Source organism: Rhinolophus sinicus, linkage group LG09 (genome assembly GCF_036562045.2).
Source record: "Rhinolophus sinicus isolate RSC01 linkage group LG09, ASM3656204v1, whole genome shotgun sequence".
Lineage (NCBI taxonomy): Eukaryota > Metazoa > Chordata > Mammalia > Chiroptera > Rhinolophidae > Rhinolophus > Rhinolophus sinicus.
The window spans coordinates 77,236,278-77,260,168 of NC_133758.1; the positions used below are offsets into that span (position 1 = coordinate 77,236,278).

Consider the following 23,891-nt stretch of genomic DNA (forward strand, 5'->3'; position numbering starts at 1 on the left):
ATTTAACCTATTAATGAATGATTAATTAATTAATTATTAATTAGAAAGTCAGGGGAAATATATGCTAGACAGTTAAAATATTGTGGCCCAGAAATCTCACAATTTTTATAAATAGCCTGGTAGCAATAATTTATTTGCAGATATAATTGTACCGGTTTTCCATGTTCTCATATTTAGCATGTATTGGAGTGTACACAGTAACACCGGAGAGAGTTCTACTTTGTTCCCTCAAAATGCTGCTAAAGTAACCATGTTAAAGTCCATAAAATGAAATGTTTGGTCTCTCCATCAAAAATGCAAAAATTCATTGTTTTGTTATTATTAGTATCCAATTATATATTTCTTTTTAGATTAAAAACTTGTTTTCATATTTCCTACAGTCTGCAAACTATTACAGTATGGTGCTAATGTAGATGTTAATCAAAATGAGCATTCTACAGTGTTCCCAAAGAGTAACAAGTTGTATTTTTTTATTTTAAAAATTAAGAAAGATGTTTATTAAATATCCAGAAAGAAATCCCCTACAATTTTGAAAATGCATGTATTATTATATGAGGCAGGACACCTGTGTTTAAATCAAAGATGGCAATTTGTAGCAATATAATTGAAGTTTTACTTTATTTGTCTAGAAATAAAATTCATTACCCCCACCCCCCGACACACACCACCCAATGGCTGCTGGGATCAAATTAGATATATTTGGCATTGCCCAGTACAAGGACATCCAGTGAGCCAGTGTTCCTGGTCACAGTTTCTACCGCCACACACCATGGAGTGCCACTCTCCAGTCAAAGAATTTGACCAAACTCGGGCCATCAGAATTGAATATGCGGGGCCAAGGTATCTTGTAGATATTGTGGGTAAGAAAACAACAGTGATTCTAAAATGCTTTCTTGAAGAGAGAAATGACCACCCCTTGAGAAGACCTTGCAGTAAGCATAAAAGTGTTAGATGAACAAGAACAAAGGAAGATCGAGGCTGCTATTACTTTTATGGGTTAAAAAGTTGAACTTTAAGTATCACACGTTAAATTTTAAATGCATCAAAGTTACATATGAAGTGCAGCAGGTTTGACCATGAAAAATATTTAAATTAAAATATGAAGAGTAGAGAAGGCAGTGGTAAGCAGAGAAATGATGGCTTAGACTAACAAGCCTGAGGTGACTTTGCTAATAGCCCTGCGACTGCAGGCAGCACCAAATTAAAGGAGAGCAGAATGTCACCTCTTAACAAATTGCTGGTGACTCACTTGGCCAGATGTAGACTTGAGAACCTCCATCTTTCACAGCTTGCACAGTATAAAAAGAATTGTGTCTTTTATGGTAAATCAAGCCCTAAATTAGTAAAGGACCCATTTACTAGCACTAAATTCTCAACACGCAAGTGGTTTTTAATAACCTAAGTTGCAAGCTTCATGAGTTAGTATTTATGATTCAGAGCAAATTATTTTCCCAGATAAGTGTGAGACTTAACTTTAGGAAGCAGAGAAGTTTAGGTCAACAGGTGAAACACCTGTACAACTACTATGGGAATATCTCCTGCTACTATTTATATTTTAAGTCATTACATCTCATAGGTCAACAACATTCTTTAGTATTTTAACTGTTCCACAAGTTTTGTTTCATGCAACTTTCAGAACACTAGGGAATCTAATTGGCTGGTAAGTAAGTTAATTTTCCATCCTTGTGGAATGTTTTACTATAATAGTTTCAACAGGAACGTTCCCCCTTTACCTTTATCACCACTGTTAAAATACACTTGGAAAAATATAATACCGTGTTTCCCCCAAAATAAGACCGAGTCTTATATTAATTTTTGCTCCAAAAGACGCTAGGGTATATTTTTCAGGGGATGTTTTATTTTTTAATATACAACAATCTACATTCATTCAAATATAGTCATGTCATCTTCTTCTGGAACATCGTCATAATGTACTAAAGGCGTCTATCTGGCTGATGATCTTAACTGGGGCTTATTTCTGGGATAGGTCTTATTTTCAGGGAAACATGGTAGTGATTAATATTATAGAACTATCTTTGAACAGTTTCTTAAATCCGCAAAAGAATACCCACAAAATATCACTTAATTTCACAACATGAATTGTGAATATCTTAATTCACAAAATAAGTCATTTTCCTATTTATTTTTTCATCATAATTAAAACACTACAAAGTATGAAAATAGAATTACCACAATCTGAATAGAATTATAATTTCTTTTTCCGCATAAGTATCAGTCAGTCCATGGCAAAACTATCTAGATTTATTGGCAATAAGTAGCCGGGTATGCAATGCAGGTTTTAAAGAAAGAAGCATGTTTTATAAACCTATGATGTGGAATTTTAAAAGTTCATCCTGTTGTACACCCTCAAAAATGCTGTGTTTTAAATGCATTTTGCAGCATTTGCAAATGTGAATTCAATAAACGCAGAAAGCCACTTAGTCTCCTACTAAATTGAGTCTATCAGAAAGTGGTTCAAATGTCACTAATTATTTTATAGGAATAATCATGTTGTAACTTTAAACAAACTTAAGCTTTAGTGTACTTTAAGACTCTAGTGCCAGGATGAAAATAAAGACCCTTCTGCTGAAATAGAGACGATTGAGTTACATTTAACAAGATGCAGGATGTGGCACTTCAGCTATCTAACCATGGTGGGCTGTTTGCCACCCCAGCAGCTGGATCATGTTTCTTCTGCCTCATTCAATTTCAGAATAATTTCATAAAAATTACATGATTGACACTAAAGCTTTCTTCCCATTCTGATTTATTTAAATGTTAATATCGTCACAATACATTCACGATTTAAAAGTATTAGAAAAGAGAAATAAACCAGAAATTTTAAAATGGTGAATTTTAAAATGTTTAGTTTATTATATTGAGTAGGATGACCTTCTGTGTACTCTAAAGGTTTTCTCTGATTGCTGTCACTTTTCTATTTTTTGTGTTTTTATTAAATGGGCTTTATGATACGTTTGACACTTCTTTCTCTCAACTGCAAAAAAGAGTGATTGGAGACTTTAAAAAATAGGTAATATATATTTTTCTATGTATAAAATTATAGTGAACATAGTATTATAGTAGGTATTTCTTCCCTAGTTCATTCTATCTCTAATTCATTCCCCTCTTTGTATTTAATTCTTTACACAGTTTTGAAAAATAATTTATCCTAGCTGCAGTCACCCAACACCCATTATGCATTATGAGCTAAATCTCTACATATATGTATTGTGTTCTGGGCATGTTATATGAATTCATTCTGTCAGTAAAGTGCACATACGAATATATTTGTCTTTAGTACTGCTTTAATTATAGGATATCTTCAATGGTGAGGCTCCTATAGACTGTTTCCTGTGAAGTTCCTAGTGCAATTCCTTTCACACAATGGGTCCTCAATAAATGTGAGTGAATGACTTCCTGACAACTGTCATGGTTCCTGGGAGATGCAGGATGGGGTTGGCAGCAAGAGACAAAGCTGGCTGTCAAAACTGTTATATTCAGATGGACGGCAAAAACTAGAGTTGAAAGGAATTTGAAGGTTTTCAGAAGAACTCTGTCCATTCTGTCAAAAACTGATTCAAAGCATTTCATATATTCCTGAACCCATGAAGATTGGTTTGAAAAACAAATCCCAGAATTCAAAAATCTGGTCAATGACCATTTGCTTATTAAAAAACAAAAACAACAAACAAACAAACAAACAAACAAACAAAAACAGTTAAATCCGTTTTAAAGTTATATTTAACTGAAAAAATATATATTCTAGTTTGGAATATGTAGAAAAGTATTTTGTAGTGGGGTGATGAAATATCCTTAAATAATAGAATTTCATTAGGTATAGTTTTGACATAAATGACTTTCGTTTTGACCAGTTCTCTGACCCATAAGCTAAATATCAGGTGTTATAACATTTAAGAGCTAAGTCTTCTTCCTGTGTAAGTAGGTGTGGGAAAAATGTGTCACCCTTTTCCCAGGAGGTTGGTGGGGCTGTTTGTAGGGGAGGTGGGTTTCCCTTCAGATGGTCTACACTGAAGGAATGCTGCTTTGAGAGAACAAGGCTGTGTATGTAATGAGGACCTTAAAATAGTGAAGAGTTTGAATTTAAGTCAATACCTTTTCTCCCAAGATAATAAAGCATTTTAGTCTTATGTATTTTATAAATGCATGCATATATATGTACATGTGTGTATATGTATATATATGTATACACACGTACATATATACATATACATATATGTTTATATATAAATACACACAAATGTGTATATATATAAACACATACATACACATTAAAATGCAATTCAACAAACATTTATTGAACTTCTGTGTAAGACATTGTTCTAAAATTGTAAGAATTCAAAGGCAAATGCACACATTACCTTACCATCAAGGATTTGCAATTGAATCAGAGAGGCAATGTAAGATTGGCCTTTTAGAAGTATATACTGGCCGGCCCGGTGGCTCAGGCGGTTAGAGCTCCATGCTCCTAACTCCGAAGGCTGCCGGTTCGATTCCCACATGGGCCAGTGGGCTCTCAACCACAAGGTTGCCAGTTCAACTCCTCGAGTTCCGCAAGGGATGGTGGGCTCTGCCCCCTGCAACTAAGGTTGAACACGGCACCTTGAGCTGAGCTGCCTCCCAGATGGCTCAGCTGGTTGGAGTGCGGGCTCTCAACCACAAGGTTGCCAGTTCAATTCCTCAACTCCCGCAAGGGATGGTGGGCAGCGCCCCCTGCAACTAGCAACGGCAACTGGACCTGGAGCTAGCAACAACAACTTGAAGCTGAACAGCACCCTCCACAACTGAGATTGAAAGGAAAACAACTTGACTTGGAAAAAAAAAAAAAAAAAAGGCCTGGAAGTACACAGTGTTCCCCAATAAAGTCCTGTTCCCCTTCCCCAATAAAAACAAAACAAAACAAAACAAAACATGAAATGCTTGAAGGAAAACTGGTTGTAAACATGAATAAATCCTTATAAAAAAAAAAAAGAAGAAGTATATACCAACCATCTCCTAGATGCCGTTTAATTATAAACTTTAAAACATAGACAAAATATAATTATTCTGTCTTTTTAAAAACTTTGCTAGGCTGAGGTAGTTTCAAATAATGTGTAATAAAATAGGTTTCTTTTTTCTTGAATGATACAAACTCGTGTGATTTCTGGCATCTTAAGTACAATTAGAACAGTTGGCTTTGACCCATTTCCTTGTTCTGAAGAATTGTTCTCAGATTTCAGTCTTGGAAAAAGTGATAAAGTCTATTTTCAGAAATCAGACTCAGGATATAAAAAACTGCAGGTTTCTGATTACTGTATTGTAAATAGATTTAAAGGTAAATACCATCACCTGAGTCTCATTACAAGAAATTGATACTATGTATATTTAATGCTCTAAAATAATGTTCAACATCTAAATAATATGTTGCTTTAATGGGCTAGTGGCCTGCACACCTTGATTCAATTTTAAATATCAAGACAATTATTTTTTTGTGACTAATATTTGCTGGTTTTTTTGTTTTTTTTTTCCGAGTGGTTTATTTTATATTTACTGGAATAGAAATGCCACTTTTTAGACCTCCATTTTGTTACATATACCTGAAAGGAATCTGTAATAAAATTGCAAAGCATAGATGAACATTTTGTTACAACTTCTCATGGATTCTATTAATGATAGAGATGAGCCTTTCACATCCCTCAGTGGCCCAAGTAGAAATGACAACGGAAATATCCATTATTTAATCACTCTGTGTAGTGGGGTGTGTGTGTGTGTGTGTGTGTGTGTGTGTGTGTGTGTGTTCATTTTTGGCTCATATTTCACCGAAATGCATGGATTACATTTTTAAATAACAAGTAACTGGCAGTACCGTGTGCTAAGAGAAACCTAACCTGAGTCCTATTTCCAGGTTGGGAATTAACAACTTATCTGTTATTAGATAATTAATTTTGGGGGAATCTCAATATCTTTCTCTACAATGGAGTAAGCTGGACTAAATTATCCCACCTTTGGTTCCTTCTATCACCATGAATACTATATTCAAAAGTGTATTTCCAAACCATACTGTGAAATTTATCATTTAAAATATGAACAGTATGTAATTATTTGGGTTAGGAATAAGAATTTAATGATTTATATTACTCTAAGTAAAATTCTAATTTCAGCTTGGGAATAAAATGCAAACATTATTATATAATACTCTGTCATTAAAATATTTGAAACAGCTATGATTGTAGCAATATCAAAACACTTTTTATTAAATAAAACATATTTAAATATACCTTTATACTAATCTCTGAGGTAGGAATTTGGGACGAAATTCAATTATGTGGTTCTCATTTTAAATGTACTTAGCACGATGCAGAAGAATTTGGCTGTAAGTAAGATTTCTGGAGAGTGTTGACTATTCCTATCACTTTAGGAAGAAAAGTTAAATTTCTTCCTCAGAGAGGGTTAATAGAGACCATAACACAATTCACAGTCCAGTTCAATTTACAGTCCTCTCATTCAGTTACATTGAGATACAGATTTAATAGAAGATAGAAGCTACTGATCATTTCCTATCAACTTATTTCAATGGATATTTATCAGTCATTTCCAAATACTTAACTAGTTGTTATGGGGGAAAAAATAATTAAATCAGATGTGATCTTGCCCTTGAGGAGGTCCCAATCTAGTAAGGGAAAGTTACAGGAAAAGAAAATACAAACACAGTATTGCTCAGACAGCTAATTGCTCAGACAGCACAGATGACAGGCATTTCGTGCAACTGGGATTTTAGAGAGGCTTCCTGTGGGAGATGATGCCTGAGCTGGGTCTTAAATGATGAGTAAGAGCAGGTGAAGAAAGATGAGGAGGTCATGCTAGGGCTCCAAAGTACAAAGCCACAAAATAGGAGAGCATGTGTGAGTGCAGGAAATGGGAGCAATTTTGCCATTAACAGGGTGTAAATTGCAAAGCGGAGAGGAAAGAGAAATCAGCAGGGGCCAAATCAAAAAGTATCTATATAGTCTTGCTTGTAATTCTATTATAGGTGGTGAAAAGACACAGAAGAACTTTAAGGAGGAGAAAGCCATAAATAGTTTTGTTGTTGTTGTTGTTTAGATAAATGAGTCTGGTTGCACTGTTGGAGATATAATTATTAACAACAAGCATGAAGGTAGAAAGCCCAGGTAGGTTTCTATTCTAACAGTCTACACCAGAGGTGACAAGGCATTGAAACACGGCAGTAGATTATGAAAAGGAGAGAGAAATCACATGAGGGAAGTACAAAGGAGGCATGCTAGCCCGGATGAAAAGTTTGGTAGAAGGCTGGAGAAGTGAAATTTTACAACCTTTCCCACTCTGTAATGACAATGTTGTGAATACATGATTTACACTAATTCCCATACTTACAGCAAAGATGATTGGAGCCATTAAATGATACTAACAAGAGAAGAAGAGGAGCAGATATAACTGAAGAAAGAGAAGGGAGTCCGGTTGTGAACGTGTTGGTTTTGAGAAGATTACTCAATATACAGTTTAGGTACACATAAGAAGTTTGGTAAATTAGTTTAAAGCTCAGATGCCAGAGACAAAAATTGGGACACATGTAGGAGTTAAGGTCAATACAGAGAAAAAGTAGGCTCAGGACAGAACTCTGGATGATAGTAAGGAGCAGGAACAAGAGGCAAACCCCAAGGAGGAGAATGACAACCAGGGAAGGACAAGAAAGCAATGTGATGGACATCCAGGTAGAGACTTGTAAGGAGGTCAGTCGAATGTGAGAGAGGGGTGTGGAAAATGGGCAACACAAGTTCTATTTGAAGTGGTAGGATGAAAATCATCCATACCTCATGCAACAATAGAGTGGGTGGTGAGAACAGAAGCCAAATTTCGATGGCCTTTGTGAAGACTAACAACGAAAGAAATAACTAACTAATCATTAGCTGATTTTGGCTAATCAACCCTCTCCCTGTCTCAAATATGAAATGACATTTAAAAAGTGTTTAGCATCCTAGAATTTTGAATTCACAATGAAAATTGGAACATCCACTCTAAAACCGAAAACTATTTAGAAAACATAATGGTTTTCATTTATCATCACCACGTTGGGGAAAATAATTCTCTTTTTGAAAATGATTTGATTTATTTCTCCATTTTCCCACAAGTGTTTTTGCAGGCTCCTCATAGAAACTGATTCACAGATCACAATGTAATATTATGCCCTTAGCTTTTATTGTAGGTTTATATAACAAATGATCTTACGAAGAATACTCTTCCAATGTCTGCAGAACCAGTATTCATTATACTAGTCAACATCTCAAATAATGATACACATGATAAATTCCTCTGAGAATTTAGTGCCCGGAATGGCTTTTCTCCAGAACTGATATACTACTTTTTATCAGTCAACGGAAATGTATTTCCTTTTAACTTTAGCTGATGAGAAGTTTAAAATGAAATTTAATGCTCACACAAAGAAACCAACATTTTGTAGTCTCCTAGCTGGTTTCTGGAAAGTACCTTTTCCTTTATTTTATGAGTTTTCTCATTCTGTACTATTTTAATCATATGTGTATGTGTATATCTGTTTACTGACATCCTCTTCAAACGCTATTAAATAAGTGCAATTAACAACAATAATAATATGACAGTAATAAACTATTTGGTCGGCATTTTAGTTGATTTTTCTTCATTACTTTTGAAGATCCCTTTTTCCTCCCACACAAACCCATGTATGCATTGTTTGAAGAAAAACATAATCTATTTTGGTATTTTTTTAATTAAAGAACATTTCCTATGAGTTTTTATGTCATTAATTATTTCCTTCTTTTTCCATATACTTAACTATAAAGAAAGAGATTCTAATTCTGGCTTGAAAAGTATTAACTACTAATTTATTATTCTTATGTTTGTTATTTTATTATACAATCCTCAGCCTGGTACCAATTAATACAAATATTAGTGGTGTTTGGTCTTTTTTTGTTTGTTTTTGTGTGTTTTTTTGTTTGTTTTTAACAGGATATTTAGCTATACTTAGAATTTTTGAGATTATAACATAATCCAAACTGATTTATGATATTCTCTTCTAATACCTTCCTTTTTGTGCATTGCTACCCTTATACCTCCTTTTCCCTAAACAGAATTTTCTAAGAACAGTGTGAAGAGTCGCTGGTGCAAATAAAAGAGTACAAATTACATATAAAGTTACGGAAAGCTTACAGTTTGAGTATAGGCATGAGAATTGTACAAGGGGACTTGAAATACTCATAACTAACAAAACCTGCTTTTTTAAAATAGGAAATCCCAAGATATTCTAATTAATTAAATCCCTTCCCATTCTTCATGATCCATCTTAAATATTATCTTCTTCTTGAACACTTCCCTAAAACTCTAGTCAGACATCTGTACCCATTTTTTGGTTTCTGACACTCTCTGTTCTTAGTGATTATAATAGAACCTCAAAATATATTATAATAACTTTTTTAAAGGTCAGCTTTCTTCTTCTCTTCACAGGGAGAAATCACACCTTCTTTGCCTTATAACCAAAGCAGTAAGCATCCACTAAGTACTCAATAAAAGTTTGTGAAAGCTGAAATGTCTGAATAAATGAAGGAACAAGGCACACATTTGGGTGAAACCTGCTGACTAATTGGGATCATTGAGGTAGCACTCTGGATTTTAACTCTTTCACTTTCAGGATATTCAAGATGATTATAACAGCTCTACTAATGGCATGAGGTGACAAGAATAAGAGTTCTAGGAAGAATTTAAAAAGTTGGGGAAAATATCTGAATCCTAATAAGCCAGCATTACATCAACATAGTGCTCTGGAGTTGTGATGCAAAATCAACTCTAAAATGCCACATAACTCCCAGGACCAAAAAGCTTGAGTTAATTCTGCGTCAAAATATTAGCAAAGTGAGCATAAAACTGTACAAAGATCAAGGACGTAAAACAGTCATGGAGGCACCAAGAAGAAATACCAGAAGCCAACCTGTGGCAGGGCACAGCACTTAAATCTCCCTTGGACTTCCAGCTTCTGAAGATGGGTGGGTGGTGGTCCCTTTTTGGGTGCATCAGGCTATGCCCTCAGCAAGTTGCCCTTCGATGTCTAACTACGTAGGTTCTACCTTCCCCTTTTCTGGCTCCAAGCAGTGTGCTTATAAGGGGAGAATGTGATTGTCATGAAAATATGAGCATCATTGGTTTTGTGACTTTTGAGTTTCTTATTGTAATTTAATTAAAAACATTCTGCTTGATTACAACAGTGATCACACACATTAGTTTCCGATTGCCCACAGTAAGCAGGATGCTGAATTAGATACTCTTGCATGTGTTAACTTTAATCCAGACAACAGTACCCTGGAAGATAAGAATGCTCTTCCATTTTGCTGATGACAAAACTGAATCCTAGGCAAACTGAGTAATTTGATGTCTGACAACATAACATAGCTCACATTGCATTTTTTAACGTTTCCTCTATATAGTCACAACTCAATTGGACTTATATCTAGTCAGATAACATGATGACAATATTAGGTATATACCGGATTTATGTGTTGTTTTTTAATTTAATTGCATTATGAAACTAGACAAACATTCTACCAACATTGTCGTGCGGGGCGGCCTGCGGGGCCTCTGGTCCTGTTCCCCACATAAGAACGCAGGATATGGCTAGGCCAAAAAGGAACACCCATGGAGCCATAGATAGGGGAGTCATACCACTATATTCTCTCTGGTGGCCTGGCGAGACAGATGCAGTAGTAGCCACACAATCCGCAGCCCGCAATTCACTTCTCTCCCTGCCAACCAACCAACCAATCAATGCAGCCCGCAGTTACATCAGTAGCCAATTGGCTAACCGGTTACAGCTGATGGCCAACCAATCACAGTTGATGGTCATTCACTACCTGAAACAGCACAGCACCTCCCTACAGGAGGCAGAGAGCCTGGAAACTGCTCTCTGGGACTCTGTCCCCACAAGCATTGACTATATTTCAAATGCATTTACTAAAATGATATAATATACTCACAAAACTGGAATGATAATGAGAAAACATTTTATTTCAACTTTATGCACATAAGGGAATCGCTGAATTATATGAAATGCAACTTCTCACCTTAGAAAAGTTCCTCTAAGCTCTGCATTTTTGGACACTGATAATCAAAGGCTAAGAGTTGCTGTGCCCTCTGCCTGCCATGCACTTCCCCCAAAGAGCTGCACTGCTCCTTCCATCAGTTCCTTCATGGATCCTATCTGAGGTTACATTCTCAATGCATTTGCCCTGACCACCCAATTTAAAACTGTAACCCTTATTCCTGTTTTCTAACTCTGATCTATTTTTCTTCACAACCCCTTTCACCATCTGACATACATTTTATGTATGTGGATTCTGTTTGTCTCTCTGCTTTAGAAAGTATTCTTCATGGCTAATCTGTTTTATTCTATATCCCCAGCACCTGGAGTAGTACCTGGTACATGGTAGGTGTTACTAAATATTTATTGACTTAATGAATGTTTAACACATCCAGAAGTACAGCTGTGCAAAACTGATAAGTTCATTTTTCATTCGGTCTGAAACAAATTATTTTTTCTATGCCATACAAAAAACAAGCAATCATTAACAATAGTGCTAAGACAAAACTGTGGTATTAGCTTTACAAATGTATTATTATTATTATCTTGAACCTACAGATGAACTATTAAACACCAATATTCATTGAACAAATACTTACTGATGATGATCCTTTTTGTCCTTTATATAAAAGCAACTCCTCTGATAGTGAAAAATAATCTGTCCTTCAGATTTTCTTATAAGATATAAGAGTAGTTGAAAATGTAGCTCTTTGTATTAAGGTATTAAAAATCTATGGCAAATACACTTTTAAAGTAATTTTTCAAAACCTGAACTTTTCTCAAGTTTAAATTATACTGAATTCGTTTGGTCAGAATAAAACAGCATAATAGAAGACTAAACTCAAGTTATGCCACTGAGAGTAAGATAGAAATTGTGTATAATCATTGCCTCTGAGTCATGTAAGGCAGAATGACAAATGGACGATGATATTCATAATGACATGGCAGTCTTTGGCTTTGCACAGAGGTCCATAAATATTTTGCACATGCTTGGAATACATGGGCGTCCAGTTGACAGGCTCTCCAAGAAAATTCTAAAATTAGATACCAGATCTAAATTGGCATCAGGAATTTAATAAAAAGGGATGTCCTCGGAGTCTTTTAGGTCATCACACAAAGTGGTCTCCATTGTGATTTATTTAGCATTGCCTTGCAAGCCATTTTTGAAAAATACAGTACAAAGAAACAAACATTAAAGCAGTGATTCTTTTTACCCCATATTGCAATCAGTTTGAATAGCAGTGGATATGTGATTCATGTTAATTGTGCCAAAACAGCAGCAGCATGAATGCTAAATTATTCACCATGTTCACAAACTGTCAAATGGGGCAAATAGCCAACTATTCAAAATAATTGCAAAAAGATTGGCACAGCTGTAATGTGTTTTCGGTGTGTATTCCATATCCTCCTGAAACCAATATTCAATGTAGTGAAATGAATGCCCCTCTCTGATAGACTCAAAAGAGAATTTAGATTTCATTCATAAGTATTGAAAGGAGAAATTAATTCATTCATTTGTACTATAATTTCCTCCACTCTAATAACTTAAAAATACCAAAATATTTTCAGATTAGGAGAAATTAGTAATAAAAAATGAACCCTCGAACATATGTTGATTATGAGTAGAGAGATGTGCTTTGTCTCCTATCATTAAAAAGGAACAAAGTCATTATTTCTAAATTGCAGGCCTGCCTATTTTTATGGTAATGAACATAGTCGTACAAATTCAAGTGTGTAAAAAATTCAGCTTCCATTCTAAATTTTATGTTATAGTATTGCTTGCTAGCTGTACCATGTGCTACAGTATTTAAATGGGATATATATTAAATAAAAAGAAGAGGGAAGTGGGAGGGAGAGGAAAGGAGGGAAGCAGAGAAGGGAAGGATGGAGAGAATAAGGATAAAGTTAAACAACTCAAGGTTTGTAATTTTTTTTTTAATGTCTTTCTTGGGAGCTTAGATCTGCCCTTTATCCTTTTCAAGCACCCATTCTTCTTGCAAGTAAGAGTAATGAATAAATTCACACCTAATTTTATGATTTTGAATAGAGCTTCTAACTCCCATACCTAACAATATTCCCTTACTATTAATAGAAATAACTTCAAAATATTTCCCATTCATTAGTGCTATGCAAATAGACTAAAATTAAAAGTACTAAACATATTTTAAGATTTATTTTTATAAAGGACATTTAAAACTTGCTGAAGATTTTATAGAAAACCCCATAATGGTTAATAATAAAGATACATTTGAATGATAATGAATATTTATTTAATGATGATGGAAAATGGAGAAAATAGGATTTTATACAGTCTATTTCTTGATAGCTCTCAAAAAGAAATTTAATATTAGAGAAATATCATTGATGAAAAATGTGATGATTTTCTATAAATTAATATAAGAATTTAGTTTTTCCTGTAAAACAGGAAAATGGTATTTATAGGCAAATTTAACCTAATCCTAAGTCTTTGTTACTTACATATTTTTATGAATGCCTCTGCCTCCATTTATGCATGCTGTCATTCTCATTATTATTATTAAGGATATTTGTGTAATGTTATAAAAACAGTTGCACGTTTTAGAAGAGCGATATGTCAGATTTCTGCTTTTATCCTAGAGTGTTAATAAATTGAGATAAAGGTAGTTTTCATCATTAAAATAAATTCAGATAGGATATATTTTTGAAGTTGTGAAATATAACAGTTTTTTCCCTATATCAGAATATAAAAAACATTTTTCTCACACAATATTAATTAAATGATTTTTATCTTTATATCAAAATGTCCAGGTGACATTTTATGCATAATTTAATATAATTTTCACTTGGGAAAACTTTTCTTATATGTTGCATTTTTATGAACTGTGTGTTTCAGAATACCATTAGGAAGAACTATTTTCAAAAAGCAAGCTAAATATATATTTTTTAATTATTTACTGGCTCTTCCTATGGGAGGATTATTATTCCCTACCCCTTGATATTAGGTTTAGTCATATGATTTTTTTTCTGGTGAATGAAAAATGAGCAATACTGCTGCAACCTCTGAATAATACCTTTTAGAACAATCCTATGGTTCCATCATCTCTCTTTCCCTCTACAAAGTATCAGATGAGATTGCTTCTTCAATTTGTAACCTACGTGAAGAAGAGTTGGAAGAGAGGCAGAGGCAGCTCACAAAAAGTCATTAAATGTATAAGAAATAAATCATTTGTGCTTTTGAGTTTTTTATTACAGCAACGTTTTTAAGCCTAAAATGATTGGTATACCGTTACTGGCCCATTTTAGCCTACATGAGAATCATTTTATAGTTCTTAAGTAAGGCCTATTTTTAAATTCTGTCCATTCAAATTACCCATAATTTGAAACATTTATGGAGTGATTTTTAGATTTACATTTGAAGAAATAATGAGTAGAAAATTTAAGATGCTAGATCTTAAAAAATGAGTTGTATCCCAACATCTGTACCTATTACTTCAATATAGAAAACTAAATGAAGACAAGTGGAATTCTTGGACCTGGTAAAATTTATATGGAATTATATGATCATGTCTTCTGCATTAAGATAAGTTAAGGACCATTAGTAAGTAATCACTAGTTTTCTTGATGCCCAATATAAAATGATGTATAGTAGAAATAAAATAGTCTAGTAAAAAGTGCTTAACTTTAAGGACAGGTTAAGCAGTTCTAGAAATCCTGTATCGTGAGTGTCTTTAGTTGCACTGCCATCACTACCTCAATGTCCTGAATCATTTTGACTTTGAGGAAGAGCCAGAAGTAACCCGGATCCTGTGAATAAGGTGGATGAGGACACACCATAATGTTTTTTAGGCCAGAAATTGCCATATACCAGAAACGATGTGTGACCAAGAATATTGTCATGATGGAGGATGATTTATAGCGCACTTTAAAACACACCTTCTCTCAACCATAACTCACACCCAACTGTCTGTACTGAACAAGTTGAAACTTGTCACACACTGTTACTAAAGTTTGAAGTGCCTTTTCATTGGATGGCACTCAGCAGAAGCATTCATCATAGTTTTCAATCACAACTGAAAGGCTCCGTATCACACATCACTTCTGGTACGGAAATGTCTGTCAAACAAAAATTTCACAGTGCATTCTCATCTACCTTATTCACCAGGTCTGGCACTATGCCACTTCTCTCTCTTCCCCAAAGCCAAAATGATACAGGACATAGAGGCAGACATGACAGCACAACTAAAGACACTCATGAAAGAGGACTTCCAGAACTGCTTCAGAAAGTGGCAAGATTGATGGAATAAGTGTGTTTGAAGAAAGGGAGAGTATTTTGAGGGCAATTAATGGCAACATGTCTTTTACTGTACTATTATTTTTTTTATTTAAGCATTCACCATAATTTTTTATCATACCTCATAGTACATGATGAAAATAAGCTTCATTGGGAAGTTCTGTGTCTAGTTCCGCAAGTGCTTTTGTGGGAACTATGCCTGTCATGCTTAGAACTTTCATAGTATCTGTACACATTTTCAACATTCATTCAGAAAAGTTCACACTCTTTATAATGAGGACTAGTTTTAGGGATCCCTTGCCAGATATCTTTACCTGTTCCTTAACAGGTCTTCTATAGTAATTCATTTTATTAAGAACTGAGGTGAAAATACAAAATTCTAGAGAAAAAAGAAATAATTACTTAAATATCTTTCACAAAGTTCCTTTCATTTTCCATTGAAAATAATCTTAGTCAAATATCACTCTCACTGGTATCATCAGTCTTCTATTAGTGATGTGAAGCCATTACTAGAACTTGAAGTGAAAGAATCATGTGCATTCGGCCTCTGAGTGGAGAACTGAGAGCTTTGTGGGTCCTCTATACCAACATTTTTGTAAATAGTTCCTTTGTGAGTAAACCTTATTCAAAACATCCTATTTTGTATATGTCATCAATTTGCTGTTGGAATCCTAAGATAGGAAGGCATGACATGAACATAAGTGAAGATAGGTGAGAACAGAGTAATATAATAGAGAGGTTAAATATAAAATATAATATTACTTTACCACTTAGAGTAGGGTCAGTGATCCTAAGTTATGCAAAATTAAGGGACAAGTCATAGGAAAGCAAGATCATACTAAATGTCACAGTTTTATTATAATATACTATTTAAATCCCTAAATATCATCAATGCCTTCTTTTGCTTTTAGACTATTTCTTTAAAGAAATTATGCTAAATCAAGAAATAATTTTGTTTTATATTATTTAGTGAAGATCAACTGAATAATGTAAAGTCAAATTGAATGACTTCATTAAAGGTTACAAAATAGCTAGCAGATTTGGGGTATTCAATATTCAACAGAATCTTCACGCATTATGCAACAAATATTTTATAGCAGAATCCTTTAGTGTGGCAACCTATGAAGTAGATGTAGACTAAGAAATTTGCACCTTCATTAAAAAGTTGAGAACTAAAGAAGGAACCGAAGAAGGAATGCTAACAGTAAAAAAACTGTCATAGTCATAACAAGCTTTATTTAATGTTTTTAGAAAAAACATTAGAGTATTAAAACTGGCTTGTTACATTTCTATATAGAGAAATGTGTGTCTGTGCGTGCGTGCGTGTGTGTGTGTGGGTGTGTATCCTTGTGCAACATGATTTCTTGGTCTGTAAATTGTCCCCTTGGTGATTAATGCAGAGATTAACATTCTGATGGAGCTCAAATATTACTAACAATTTGTTTCCAAATATCATGATTCTTTCATATTTTAGAGGAAAAGAAAGTCATTTGATGGGATTACATATAATTATATCACAAAAAAAATAAATTCTATTTAAAGATATATACAATGTCAGAGGGGCAATAGATTGAAGGGTGGGGGTTATCACTTTGTGAGAGGTGAAATATCTAACCATTGCATTATTGTGTACACCTGAAACAAATAAAAAAAAGTTAAATTCTATTTAAAAATTCAACTAAACATATAGTGTATTTCTTTTCTTTTTTTTTTTTTAACTAAGGTTTATTGGGGTGATAATTGTTAGTAAAGTTACATATGTTCCTGTATGTAAGTTAGTCAGTTAGAATGGGGATTTAGAAAAACATGAGTTCTTCTCGTAAGCGGCCTGAGGTGACCTCTGAAAATAGTTCTCTAGTCACATGACCCAGAGAATCCTACAAAATCAGGTAAATTGAGAGGTGCAAATCTTCATGTTCACTTTAAGAACCCTCGCGAAACTGCCCAGGCCATCAAGGGTATGCATATCCGAAAAGCCAAGTATCTAAAAGATGTCATGTTACAGAAGCAATGTGTGCCATTCCAGCATTACATTGGTGGAGTTGGGAGATGTACCCAGGACAAACAGTGGGGTTAGACGCAAGATCAGTGGCCCAAAAAGAGCGCAGAATTGTTACGTGCTTAAAAATGCAGAGAGTAATTCTGAACTTAAAGGTTTAGAGGTAGACTCTCTGGTCATGGAGCACATCCAGGTGAACAAAGCTCCCAAGATGCTTTGCAGAACTTACAAAGGTCACGGGCAGATTAACACACACGTGAGCTCCCCCTGCCACAGTGAGATGGTCCTCACTGAAAAAGAGCAGATTGTTCCTAAACCAGAAGAGGAGGTTGCACAGAAGAAAAAGATCTCCCAGAAGTACCTAAAGAAACAAAAACTTATGGCCCGGGGGGTAAATTTGGCATCAAATAAATGCTAACGAAAGAAAAAAAAAAAAGGAAAGAAAGAAAATAAAAAGGAAAAAAAAAGAAAATGACATAGGCTCTACAGAGGAATACTTTATGTGAAAAGCTAAGGCTTCAACATATGAAACCAATATGGAGAAAAAAGATAATAAAATTAACATGACATCTAGAGAATTTCAGTTATCATGAACTTTAGGAAAGATAAGATGATATCATATTTTAGAAATAAAATAGAAATATTATCTTAACTGAACCCAGTTGCAGGGTTCACCAGTACAAAACCTTGAGACTTGTATTACTACTTTTATTGAAATATATATCCAGGTATACATAAGGCTAATTACAAAAATGAAACCTTGCCAAAAACAAGGACTAATATGTGAATAAAATTGCATGGCCAAGAAATATCTTAAAAAGCTTCTATAGAAATATGTATAATAATTTACCACAACTGTATATTTTTTTCAGATGTTAAGCATAAACAAAATGAGTTGTTATTTCTCCATGCACTTTTCTCCATTTTTAACTCATTCATTCATTTGAAGGCAACATTTACTTTCTGTTCTTCACGTTCTATTCACATTCATTTAAAGGTGACTAATTTATACCAAAGTATAGAAGAGAGTATAAAATTGACCTATATAAGAGGTGATGCCCCTAAATCAATTATTCATGTTTTCTTGATTAGATGGTTTAACTCAAAGGACATGGGCTCTGCATACAATTAAAGGTTGCTACTTTATGAGTTATAGAAAAATTAAGAAAAAAAAAATAAGCATTGTAGTACCAATTTTAGTCTCTATATGACACAAAGGAATTTAAGGTGTTTTTTACAATCCCTCAAATTGTCCAGATTTAATTATTTATAAGAAATTATCTTATAAATATACCAAAAAGTCTAAGATCACTTAGTCGTTTGTTCTATTTAGGTTTTTTAAAAAAACAAACAGCATCATGATGAATGGGCATTGACACAGAGCTAAAACATTCCAATGAAAATATACAGTAAGAAATATACACAATCCATTAAACAAGACAAAGTTTATGCTATTTTAGTTCCTTCTTAGGCAGTGGGAGTATGGGGGGGGGGGGAGAGAGAGAGAGAGATTTAGGACACCTTGATCACCCTTTCAAGAACCACTAATAAAATAAATAATATTTGCTGTCACATCACTCACTGGGAGGTGGGTGTAGCTTCATGCTTATTCATTTGACACTCTTCTATTGAATAATGCCTTCCTTAGTATACAGACCTTTTTTCCAATAGCTGATAACTACTCAAGTAGAAGTTAATTGAGTCATTGAACTCCCCTTGAATCTGTGCATGTTTGGGGATTGTGGAGCCATCAGTACTGCATGGAATAAGGTAATAGTCCAATTTCTACTATGAAAATAAGGTAAGCCTGCTTTATATTCTACTCAGGTATATGTACTGGAACTCTAAGTCATTGGAAAGAAGAAAGTTGGGGAAGGAAAAATCAAGAAGTGTGAAATGAGAAGAGATTTCTTGTAGCCCTAATAGGAAGAATTCTTAAAGTATTTATCGTGCTTCACAGAAAAAAAAAAAAAAGGTCAAATTATTTTTGTCTAATTTATAGTCAATCAGTGACTTCTGATTGTATATCCTGTCACTCTCAGTTTCAGAGTTAATAAAATTCTAGAAAAGCATCATATATACTGTAAAGAAAAATGAAGCATGACCAGAAGATCTGAGTGTGTGGTCATAGCTCTGTATAATATGATTAACATGTAATTAAATAAACATTTATCAGGTCTCAGGCATTGTGCTTGATCTCGATATGCCACAGGTTTTTCTTCTGGAAATCAGGAATAATATATCCAGATATATCCTTGCTTTTTTACTGTGGTAAGAAAGTAAAAAAATCCCTGAAGAAAGTTATCTATTTGGAAAAGCAAGTTTATTCCTTTTGAGTGACCCATAAAACAGTAATGAAGCAGGTTTTTAAGATTTAAGATTTGTTGTTCTACCATTAGTGGAATATCCCTTTCCCAACCAGCAAAGAGTGAATGCAGAAGAGGGGTCAGGGCTTCCTTTAAGAGAAGCAAGGCTCTGTTTATAAACTAGAGAGAGGACTTGCACTGACTCAGAGCTCATACAATATAGCCAGTGCTTTTGCCTGCACCAATCATGTGCCTCATCATTTAAACAGAACTCTGAGGGCCTGACATGAGCTCCTGGGTCATCTCACAGACGGGAGCCCAAAGGCACACATGCCCTGTATGCTCTCTTCTTGGAGATATAGACAAGAAACCTGACTGTAAGGATGTGAATACAACGGTATAGAATTCTAGGCAGCTGGAATGGAATAATAGAAGAAAGTGGAAAAAAAAAAAGATAACTTGCTGTCTCCTTTACAAGCAGTCAAGTGAAGATTAATGGGCTAATTTCTGAGAAGCACTTAAACAGTCGTGGATGCCAAGTTTAAACATTATTATTTATTAGTTGGCTATGTGGTAAATTTCCCTTGAGAGCATGACTGAAAGCCATATAAAAATGTATCTTCTTATTTAATTTCAATATACATATTCTATATATGGTAGATTTTAATTGTGCGAGAGCATTCGGAAAGATAGTAAATCACCACGAAGAAAGCCTAAGTGTGAAATGATATCTCTTCAAATATTTAAGAGTATTCAGTATTCAAGGGGTGGTGAATCAAAAATTAACTATTAAATGAGACATTCTGTTGTCTCTATCCCTAGAGAACAGGATTCAGAACAGAGAACATAAATTCAGAATGGTGCTGTTGGGAGCAGAAAAGGTGTCAGAAATCACACATTTTGCTATGGACTGACTGCCTTATAAGAAAGTCTTTAAAGAAAATGTCTTTAAATGTACAAACTGAGCCAATAAAGCTTTACAAAAAACAGGGGCTGGGAGAAACCAGGCTTACAAATGTTCCATAGAATTTTTGAAGCACTTTAAAAATCTGTCTACAATAAAGTTACAAGGGATAGATTATAAGAATACATATTCATGCAGTGAAAATCACATCTTAACATCTATAACTTCTTAGGGTATCTTCTTGCTCCCTAGAGTAATCAAGATTTTGATATATTATTATTAATTTAAATATGTGTCATTTTTAAAGTGCCATCCAGTAGTTGGGCAAAGATTTATAGCCAGTGTCATGGTGGTGATATCATATTCCAAATAAAAAGCAAAGACTCAAACATAAAATCACTCTGCATAGTCTATTTATAGCTATGTTCTATAATTAATATCTGATACCCATTCCCCAATAACCAATATAAAGCTAAAAGAATGCAAGATGATTTTGGCATAAGGTTCTTAAAAACATCTAGTGCAAATTACACATCACTCTATTCTTAATGGTTGTGGCATTTGGGAAATGAAGATTTATAGTCAGTTATTAATGCATTTAATTATAGAGATGCCATTAAAAATCCTCTTTGCATTAAATATGCCTCACAGATTCAACACTCATTATTTGTTTAATACTTGAAGTTTATTCTTTACAGGACAGAAAGGCAATGGAAATGAGAGCAGCTACCCCGTACAAGGTTAATTTGTGAATGATAAATGAGTGCTTTAAAATTAACTACGTAGGTTACAATTTAGACAGGTTTTGGCAGAAAACCAGTTTTCTCTGTTCAGTTGGGGTTTTTATTAAAAAAAAAAAAAAAGGATTCACTAGCACAGAAGAAAATATAAGTGATTGCCTTATAAAATCTTTGTCAAGAGAGATTGAAGAGTTCATCAAGATATTCTCAAAATCAAAGCAGCAAGATTTGTGAGCCTGACTTAGATACAAGCATTCATTTGCTATCTCCTTTCTTAAAACAACTGCAAAACTAAAACAAAACAAACAAACAAACAAAAACATATTTTAAAATAAGTGTGCTTGTGTGACAGTTGGAAAAAACAAAAGGCATTTTAATGAAGTAAGTGACTGAAAAATTCGTTCTGTCCATCTCCTTAATTAATTCGATTGAACTCTAGTAAATCAAAGCCACTTTATTATTAAATTAATTTTACTCTTGAAAACAGAACTCCTATATTCATGAGTGTTTTTCCAGTAACTAAGTAAGCATCCCCACATGCATTCTATTTAAAGGTATTAGTACTGATGCCTAGGGGAGTGGATTATTTCTTTACCAAATAGGACCCCACTTGAGTGATTTGATTTGCATGAAATAGAAAGGCTCTGTCTATGCAAAGTAATTCCACCATCAGACTGCTATAGAAACTTTCCCTTCTGCCCTGACAAAATCCTTATCACTGAGTATTTTCTTCCTTCTTAGCTACTGGGGCTAGTGAATGATGTGTGTGGGAGGGCTGGGGGGAAAGGGGAGTTGTTGAATTCTTGCATAGAATTGGTAACTAAAAGGAACACGTAATGAAACATGAAGAAAAACTCAATTAAACCTAAAATGCCCTTGAATGCTTTGATAAGAACTCCTGTTCTACCTGTATGGAAGGGAAGATATGGCTGAGGTTGGTGGAATGCAGAGATACAGCAGCATAGATGTGCTCTAAAATGGGTCGATAAAGAATCCAGAGTACAGTGGGCTTGCATGAGCTGGTTAAGCCAGAAGTAAATGGAGGTCTGAGTCATGGAAGGATTGGGAACTGTGAAATAGAGTGAATGTTGAACCAGAGAAAAAAATAGGATAATTTTAAATCAATCCTGGGCCAAGTTTTAGGGACTTAGGGAGCTTACAAGGATACCCCCACAGACCTGATATTCTTTAATTACTTATTTAATACTATTGACTAGGATTTATACAAAACTGACTTTTTATTAAATGCTGTATCATTGTTAATGTTAAAAATAAACTATATATGTGCTAGATATTTTCTATTTGCCCTTCCGAATCCTCTCTCTATATTATCTTCTCTTCTTGGTGTCCAAAGAGCTTAACGGTATAGGTATAAATTCAGTTAATTGTCTCTTGTGTCCTCTGGCTTCTGTCTGGGTTTTGCTAATGGGGCTTACCAACTTGAGAACAGAATGGGTGAGAAAAAGGATGAAGGAGAGGAAAGTCCCATATTTATTTCCCTGTCTTTTTTCCTGAAGGATTTTATGAGCTGGTTGCGTGCTTCCTGTCTCTTTTTCCAAGTTCTGTAAACAATTCCACCTTGCCCCCTCCCCTTAGTCTTTGGTTGGCAATAACATCTTCTGTTAAAGGCCTGGGACACAGCACTCTCTTTTGTGATTTCCATACATTCAGCCCATACATTTGTAAATTACTCTTTATTAAATTTTTGTCAAAATACCCATTTTTGAGTGCGCCAACTGTTTCTTCCATGACTTTGACTCTTACAACATAGTACATGTTTTGTACACAATTTACTTTTGTACATATTTGGGATTGCCTTTCATATTACTTTTTTTTCTTTTTTTCATTATTTTAGAGTCATTTTAGAGGCATAGGGACTCACTGAAAATGGCTGGTCAAACATGGAGATAGTTGCATAGTTGCTTTAAAGTTCTGTATTAAATTTGGTAAAAAAAAGAAAAAAGTTTTACATTTTTTTTAAGTTTACTTTTGAGCATTAGAATTTTCTCTTGATAGTAAAGCCAAATAGTATAGTCCCTTCTTATCTGTAGTTTTTTGTTTGTTTGTTTGTTTGTTTCCTATGGTTTTGCTTTCCATGGTTTTAGTTACACACGGTCAACCAGTATATTAAATGGGAAATTCCAGAATATATAATATTAAAAGTGAATAACAATTTGTAACTTTTAAATTTTGTGCCATTTTGAATAGCTTGATGAAATCTCACACCATCCTACTCTATCCCACCCAGAACCTCTCTTTGTTATCAGGAAGAGAGAAAGAGGGAGAGAGCGAGAGAGCGAGAGAGAGCGAGAGAGTGAGAGAGAGTGAGAGACAGAGAGACAGAGAGAGAGAGAGAGAGAGAGAGAGAGAGAGAGAGAGAGAGAGAAACTACATTCACTTAAGTTTTATTAGAGTATATTTTTATAATTGTTCTATATTACTATTAGTTACTGTTAATCTCTTACTGTGCCCAATTTACAAATTAAACTTTATCAAAGGTATGCATGTATAGAAAAAAACACATAGAATATACACAACGAGGTGTGATAAAAAATA

At 34.3% G+C, this 23,891-nt stretch overlaps 1 protein-coding gene and 1 pseudogene across 2 annotated transcripts in view; one reads left to right on the forward strand and one right to left on the reverse strand.

Moving 5' to 3' along the window:
• The window catches only part of SEMA3A (semaphorin 3A), a 457,743-nt gene that overhangs the window by 224,280 nt on the left and 209,572 nt on the right, over positions 1 to 23,891 (reverse strand). The gene's annotated exons all lie outside the window — the stretch shown is intronic.
• LOC109455372 (large ribosomal subunit protein uL22) lies at positions 17,347 to 17,803 on the forward strand (annotated as a pseudogene).